Source organism: Priapulus caudatus, unplaced genomic scaffold (genome assembly GCF_000485595.1).
Source record: "Priapulus caudatus unplaced genomic scaffold, Priapulus_caudatus-5.0.1 Scaffold229, whole genome shotgun sequence".
NCBI lineage: Eukaryota > Metazoa > Priapulida > Priapulimorpha > Priapulimorphida > Priapulidae > Priapulus > Priapulus caudatus.
The window spans coordinates 107,543-116,191 of record NW_014577290.1 but is presented as its reverse complement, the minus strand read 5'-3'; positions in this window follow the sequence as shown (position 1 = coordinate 116,191).

The window sequence follows — 8,649 nt, the reverse complement described above, 5'->3', positions numbered from 1 at the left end:
GTGCACGCAATAGCACCGCACGAGGTACAGCCCGCTTAAAGGCTATCAAGCTAAGCACAGCTGTTGCTAACACAGCTCCACAGAAGACTTCGGGAAGTGAAGACACCGCACGTTACACGCGGCTACGACGCACGGTACACGCAGACTAACAAAGACTCGACCACGTAACACGTTCAGCATGAGCAACGCTCAATAACTGAACTACATCCGCTAACCACTGCAGCATACACAGCCACGTGCGCAGGTCGGCGGTGATTAGAGAGACAGACGCGAAAAAAATTTACTTAGCACGCACGTCTCGCTTAGAATGTACGGGCAACGTTAATAGCAACGCCATTGAAACGCGTGTGGGTCGTACACCGCTAGTGATGAGTTAACACGCCAGGATACACGCACATGTGACAGCGTTAAAAGGCAGGGATCGCCACCGCGACGTGCCACGTCTAGCACTACACGCGAAGGAGGCACGTACACGCAGATACAGCGCACGATACATATACAGCGCATCGCATGCACTCAGCTAACGCACGTTGACACGTACACTGGCATATATAACCTACTGCATTCAAGTAGACACGCGATCCTGTAACACGGAGGATTTTAACGCCACGAGTTGGTTTACACAGCGGGGAGTGTATCACGTCACGGTATAGCATCGCAAAACGCTACACGCAAGAATAAGACGTCGCAGTAATCGCACGAGTAAGCTCAGACGGGACATGCACGTGCACCGCAGATACACGCACTGTACACGTTTTTACGCGCAAGGATACAGCACGGTCTTTGCGCGGGTAACGGATTACCACCGCCTTTCGGGGCGGCCGTACACGCATTTGGTTAACAGCGCATCTTACATTCGCAGGTTTACGGCCGTCCTTGGCTGAATACACACACTCAATCGAATGTTATTCTCACACGCAACGATCACACCTCGCCACGCCACACGCGGGTACACGCGGGCTCAAGTGGTGATAAAGCGGTTTCACTTCTCATACCGCACGCAGATCATACCGCTTGCGAAACGGTGTACAGCGCGCCGTACACGAACGTACACCGTGTACATACGCAGATACGAGCAGATCTTGATATTACACGCGCGGTGGTACACCGGAAGATACACGCACGTACACGCGGGTACACGCACGTTACACGCAGCGGTACGATCGACAACGACTTACACGGCTGAGGATACAGCGCATCGTCATCGCATGCGTTAAACGCTGGGTTAACAGACGCGTACTACGGTGCAATCGCGCCGGGGAGGACAGTCCCCGACGATAACCGATACTGCGTCGTGAGTCGTCGCAGTCGTGCTGTAGGTCACCCACGGCCCGGTTCTCGAGTACGATGCACGTACACGCAGTATACAGCCGTACACCCGTGTCACACCGCAAGATTCACGCACGATACACGCGGCTTACACGGGACCTCCACGATCACATACAGCGGGTACACGCCGGTACACGCGGGTACACCGCACGTTACACTGTCCGAGGTACACGGAGATAGCACGCGACAGTACTCAGCCGGCATGTAGCACGGCGGGCGTACACGGAGATACACGCGTCGGGACACTTAGTACAGCGCCGGTGGTACACGCCGTACACGCACGTACACGCGCGTCGTACACGCACGTACACAGCCGTTACACGCGGGTACACGCACGCTACACGCGATACACGCACGTACACGCCATCCATCACACGCACGCACACGTACACGCACTGTCCCGCGTGTAGCGTGCGTGTAATTCCGCGCTATTTACGTGCACGTGTACCGCAGTGTACGTGCGCTGTACCTGCGTTTACGCCCATGGTCGTACGGTCGCGTGCTACCTGCGTGTATTCGCGTGCAACGTGGCCATGTCATGCTACCCGGCCCAGCACAAGTGTACCTGCGTTTGTCTCGGTTGTTTGGTGTCTGCTGTGGTTCTGTCGGTTCACGAGAATTCTCGCTTAACGCTCGCTCTTACGTCGATCCGCAACGTGACCCGCTGCTGTACGTTGGCGTGTACCGCCGTGTATCTGCGGTACGTGCGTTGGGTTGTTTTGATAGTACCTGCGTGTACGTGAGTGACCCGCTGATGTACTGCGATTGTACTCCCGTTGTACCGATTCCGTTGTACGTGCCGTGATACTGCAGTGCACGTGTACGTGCGTGGTATCTGCGTTGTACCGTAGCGTGTATCTGCGTGTACGTGCGATTACCCGAGTGTTACGTGCGTTGTATCTCCGTGTCCCGCGTGACGTGCGTGGTATCTCCGTGTACGTGAGTGCGTGTACCCCGCGTGTAACGTGGCGTGTATCTGCGCTTGTACCCGCGTTCGGCCGACGTTCTACCGCTTTTTTTCCTCGGCTGTGCTGCGTTGGCTTTGGGCGGATTCAGGGCCGCTCTTGATAATACGCTCTGTACGGTGCGTGTTATCTTTCGTGTACCCGCGTGTTACGTGGTGTATCTGCCTGTAATCATGTACGGGCGCTTGTATCTGCTCTGTGTTACGTGCGCTGTGTACGCTGCGCTGTACCGCGGTGTACTGGCTACCTGACCTGTCCCGTCGTGTACGTGCGTGTGACGCGTGTACGATAGCGATTGTATTCTGCGCTTGCACGGTGCGTGTACCCGACGTGTCTGCCGTGCGTTACCGCGCGTGTGATCTGCGTGTACGTGTGCAGTGTCCCGATTGTAGTGCGTGTACCCGCGTAATTGTACGCTGCGTGTACAGGCTGCGTGTACCCGCGTTGTTACGTGCGTGTATACTCCATTGTACCCGCGGTGTAAGTGCTTGTGTATCTAAAGCTGCGTGTTTATTTTCTGGTTGTATCTGCGGTGTCACGTGTGATATACTTGCCGTTGTATCTGCGTCGTACGATGTGTATAATTGCCGTGTACGCTGCGTGTAATCCTGCTTGTAACCGACGCTGCTACGTGCGTGTATCTCCTGTGTTACGTTGTACGATGCGTGTATCTGCGTGTCGTGCCGAGTGTATTCTCCGTCGTACCCGCGTGTACTGCCCGCTCGTGATATACTTCGTTGTACGTGTAGCGTGGTTCATATCTTCCGATGATACGATACAGTCGTATGTCGCGTTATGCTGCTGCATGTCTGTACGTGCATGTACGTGGTCGTATCTTGGTGTGTGTACGTGCGTGTATCTGCGAGTGTCACGTTGCGTGACTGGAGCGTGTAAAGATCTCCGAATACATCCTCTCCAGCTGTACCGCGTACTTCTGGGTGTAGTGCGTGCATACCCCCTTCTGTGTGACAGTGTCACTGCGCTCTGAACGACCATATTTGTTCTACAATTTTGCCGCGTAGTACAGCCTCGTTTTCGTGTAAAACGTGACCCCAGCTCTGAATAATAATTAAGAAGCGGTCTATACCTTAAGTTAAGGAGTGAAATGTTCCCCCTTTTTTTACACCTCTTACTTGACCTTTCGACCCCAGCTTCACATCCCTAACTCGTTTTCGGATTACCTGTTAGAGGAGAGCGCAGTGTAAGAAAGGTAGCTTCTCTACACCATAGCGTCTCACCCGCAGCTTCTCGCTACACTAGCTTCTCCATACGTAGTCAGCGCACTTTCGATAATGTTCCGGGGGTCCTGATTTCACGGCCTCCGCCGCCAGGCCGTGGAGGCCAACCAATATAACACCACATTAATACGTGAGACGCTCGTCGTTGCGATGCTCGGCCCATTTAAGATTAACGTTAGTGGCTTGGTTTCTGACAGTAAACTTATGCGCAGGGTACAAAGGAACTCGGTTCCATCCTTCCCGTGGCACGGTCCAGCTTTTGCGCGCGCTGCCCGTTCTTTCCTTGCCTGATCCTTGTATACCCGCTTTTCCGACCGCTTACCTCTCCCACCCTTTCTACTTTTCACCCTATCACCTTCTGCTGAGCCACTCGCGATCCACCGATCTATACGTGTACGTACAGGTTACTGATATACGGTATTGCTGTTTGTGCGTTAGTCATCTGGGTGATAAATCTTCGTGGAGCTGGTGTGTGACATTGACACTCGTTAGAGAATAGTCGGTGGTATAAATAGAACGAACGAAGGAGTAGGTAGTCTATCGTATACGTGGTACCGATACTGATGTTCCGTGTCTTATCCTATCTGTGTTATCTATTTCATGGGACTGTCGAAGCCGAAACAATCATGCCATCCGCGCATTTCACGGATCGACACGCGACGGTGCTAGCGCTGCCGGTAATTAATGGTCTAACCTCGCTAGCAAGGCATTTACCAGAACGATGGCATCCACCAACGGCAAGACGCGCACGTGCAATGGCCAATCTCCAACCGTTCGCGTGCAGCGCCTGTACCAGCCGGCTGTCCACCACATCGTAGCGACCCCGAATCGCTGTGTCCTACGATCTGTGTTGGCCGCCCAGGGCAGGCCCGCCAGGTCGCCCTGGGCCGCTGGCTGCTGCTGCCTGCTCATTCGACCGACTTACCCTTTGACGGGCCTGGCGCACGACCCCGACCGTCGCTGCAGGCTGGCATCCCGGCCACGACGCCGCACGCCCTGGAGCTCATGAGGGCACGAGTTACTGTATCGCCGCTCTGTGGTGCGCAGCGTCTGTGCCGTGAGACGAATCACGGCCACGTTCGCGACTCGAGGCTAGCCAATAGAAAGATGAGTGTGACACGTTGTGCACACCGGCGTCCCAGTCCCGCCCAGACCGTGAGAGTGACGATCTACATGGTATATTGGCAAAGTTGTATTGGCATGTAGATGCTCATCGGGAGAGTTCTATTAATGTATTGGTGTGTTGATGCTATCTAATGTAACGTATTAGCGTATATCGAGGTAACATGGTGTTTAGTCTATTGCCCGGTAATATCCGACCTGATTTTAGGGCTTAGTGTTAATGAATTTCCCTATTGCTTCTTTCGAGAGTCCTGCGTCCCATCGTACGTGTACAGACGTGTAAGTGTGCCGGTGCTGATATGTTAAATGGCGGAGAGAAATATAGATCATAGAGACCTTCGCACCACCATTTCGAGCCGAAAACAAGTGGAGAAGCGGGCCGAGGTCGACGGCGACATATAATATGTGCTGAGCATTGTAGGAGAGAAAGAAAAGGGTACGTGAAACGTATTGTACCGTAGCCGCATCACCTCCTACAACCTTCGCATGTACCTACCTCCGTACTGCGACCTAGTCTTCGCGATGGCGGCACTACTACGTGGCACCGCTCTGCCCAACATCACTGCGTTCCGTACGTGAGGCGGCACAGACGGGTGTACTCGACCACAAGTTGCGAGTCACTAACGTATTTGAACCCGGGGCAAGTTAGCGGAAGGAGGAAGAGAAGATAAAAAAGTAAAAAAGAGAATAAGAAAAGAAGAAAAGAAAGAGACTGAAAAAAAGAGACAAAAAAAACCGCGCAGGTGTATAAGAAATGCGTAGGCTTCCTAATATACGCTAGCGTCCTCCACCCTGACTCAGCTTCGCCTACACCTAAAGCTTCGTCCCTACGTAGCGCGCCACTTTTTGTAAATTCCCGGGGGTCTGGTGATTCAGAGCCTCGCCGTGACAACAGAGCGGTGGATGGCCCTCCTCAATCATCAAACACCCATTCGAATTTACGTGGCGACTCGCGTGCGATGCTCGCGCCCACATTAGATAACTTTATGTCGCTTGTCTGACAGCAAATATGCGCAGGGAACAAAGGACTCGCTTCCATCCTTCCGTGGCACATGGTCTCAGCTATTGCCCGCTCGCTCCGTATTTTCCTTCCTTATTCCTTGGCGTGTGTTACCGCCGCTTTTCCACCGTTATCACCTTCACCTTTCACCTTTCCACTTCACTCGTGTCCTCGTACCACTTCGCGATTCCCGCTTACGTACGAGGTATGATATACCGCGTATTCTGTGTGGTGCCGGGTTGTCATCTGTGTAAATTTCGTGTCGGACTGTGGTTGCATTTCACACTGTTAGAGAATATCAGTGTTATAATAGAACGAACGAAGGCAGTCGGTACCGAATACCGGAAACTCCTCGTGCTCGATGTTTCGTGTTATCCCTTATTCTGTGGCTTTAATTCTATATGGACTGTCGACTGGGAGCGCAACAACCGCTAGACACTACTCGCACGATACCACGAACCTGTGAGAAGAACCTGGTACATGGGAGTTGAAAGAACTCGTTAGTAATTACCCCTCTCGATGAGAGCTGTCTAGGCGAGCAACGTGTTCGAATCGTACGTCGGGACGACAACTGATCTGTTGTAGATTTCTGTTGTGCCACACTGATTGACTGCGCACGAGGTACGGACGACACGCACTGGAGCTGCCACGCGGTGGAGATGTCACGCCATGCTGAGATTCTAACAAGCTTCGCTACTCTTACGTAATGTCAGATGCCAGGCTTCAATTAAAACATCGTGGGGGGGCAAACTTAATTACAATGAGCAAATACAATGCTCTGCCTAAGAGTGATGTATTTTTTTCTTTTTTTTTGTATTTTTTTTTTTCTTCTTTTTTTTTTTCTTTTTTTTCATCTGATGCGAAACAATGAACCTCAGCTGGCCCTTTTCTTTTGCCACCGAACAAGATCACGATTGGACGATTTCTACAAATTCGCCACACTGATAATATGTGACCGAGAAAGAGGACGGAAGAAAAGAACGCTCCCGGCATAATATCGGACTATAGAGTCGCAAGTTCATTTGTTCGGTTGAGTACATGGCACGCACACATGTCAATGGGATAATGGGGCGCCTACCTGTGGATAAAAATGAAGTTTTACCAAAATAAGTCCTAAGTGCATTTTTTATTTAGATCTGGTATTAGGTTCAGATATCTATAGATTATTATGGTCATTTTTAATTAAAATAGAAAAGAAATAGAAAACACTAGATTATTGAGCTGGCGACGGAGCCCTTCGAGACCGGGCCCCCTTGACCGTGTATCGCTCGACTGGGCCATTACCGGAACCTCTCTCATCTCAAAAGCTGCATGATATTCCGGCGGAATAAGGTCAGGTGTTACCGCAGTCTGTCAATATTGCCTGTAGATCGGCGATCAATTCTACTTTTAGGACTTTGAGCGCAAATATATATGATATCATTTTAAAGGTAATGTAATAATGGCATGTTGAACATAAGATCAGGAATTTGACGAATTTTCCTACTATAATCGTAGGCTTTTGTGGACGATGGCGAGAGATGAGCCCAGACGCTCTGCGGCTCTTGTTCGACTTGTGCGATGTCGACTGTATATTACAATTTTTACAGTGTTTGAAATGACTTCAGAAAATGTGAAAATACTAAATATAAACATTACTCGTGATAATGAAGCTCATGGTAAATTGTCAGGAAAATACTCGTGCTAAAAATCAGAAGAACATAGTTAAGTAATTCTGGTAGGGCCTACTACTTAAGAAATTTCTGAAGTACCGGTACTGTAAAGTTTCTCTACTCTCTTCAGTTATCATGAGTAATTATTTTGTGTAATGCCATTCAAATGCGCCTGTGCAACACACGTCTATATATATATGTGCACAAACAACAAGAAAAAAAGATATTCAGGATAACAGGATAATATTGCTTTGTGAGGGAGAGAGGGGTAGAAGACGGAGAAAAAGTGGCAGAGGAGAAGAGCGGTGGAAGAAGCAGGAGGCTGGGCGAGAGACGAGAGGCAAGAGGAAGGACGGGGAAAGTATGAAGTTGGAGGCTTGCATCCTACCGGCTAGGGCGCTCTTCTATTCATAAACACATGTTTATTGATAACAATTGATCACATAAATCTATGCTCGGATACCTCGTAACTGTACCCCCGTGCATTCCCGTCACAAAATATAACTCCTCTGGTGAGATATTGCGCATGTGCTAAAACACTAACGTGGTCAGATTGTGTACTGACTGGTATATGCAGCGGGCACCTTACATGCAAGGTCTTCTTCCCATTCCGTAAGAAACTTCTACCGTTGAAATATTAGCATATAAATCTATGGTAGAATACCTCCTCTCCATTTTAAACACATTACTTTCGCAGAATATTATTCTTATCGGGAGATATTGCGCATGCGCGAGCACCATTTCAGGCGTGCAGTACGGATCGACCTGATGAAAACTGCATAATTTAGCTTGCTGAGAAAGAGCGGGGTGGAGGACTGAATAAAGGCGAGGGAAGATAGCTGAAGGCGGTAGGAAAAGAAGGAGGCTGAGCGAGGGACCAGGGAAGCAAGGGGAGGGACGAGAGGGGGTGAAGTAGGAGTTTTGCACCCTACAGGCTAGGGCGCTCTCCTAATTATAAACACAGGTCTACTGATAAGAATTTATTACAGAAATCTATGCTGAGATACCCCCTAACCATATTAAATGCATATTCATAAAAAAAAATAACTCCTCTGGTGAGATATTGCGCATACGCTAAAACACTAACGTAGCCAGATTATGTACCGACTGGTATACGCAGCGGGCACCTTACAAGAAAGGTCTTCATCCCATTATTTAAGAGTGTTCTACCGATGAAATGTTATCATATAAATCTATGTTAGAATACCTTCTCTCCATTTTAAACGCATAATTGTCGCAGGATATTATTCTTATCGGGAGATATTGCGCATGCCCGAGCACCATTTCAGGCGTGCAGTACGGACTGACGAAAACTGCATAATTTAGCTTGCTGAGAAAGAGCG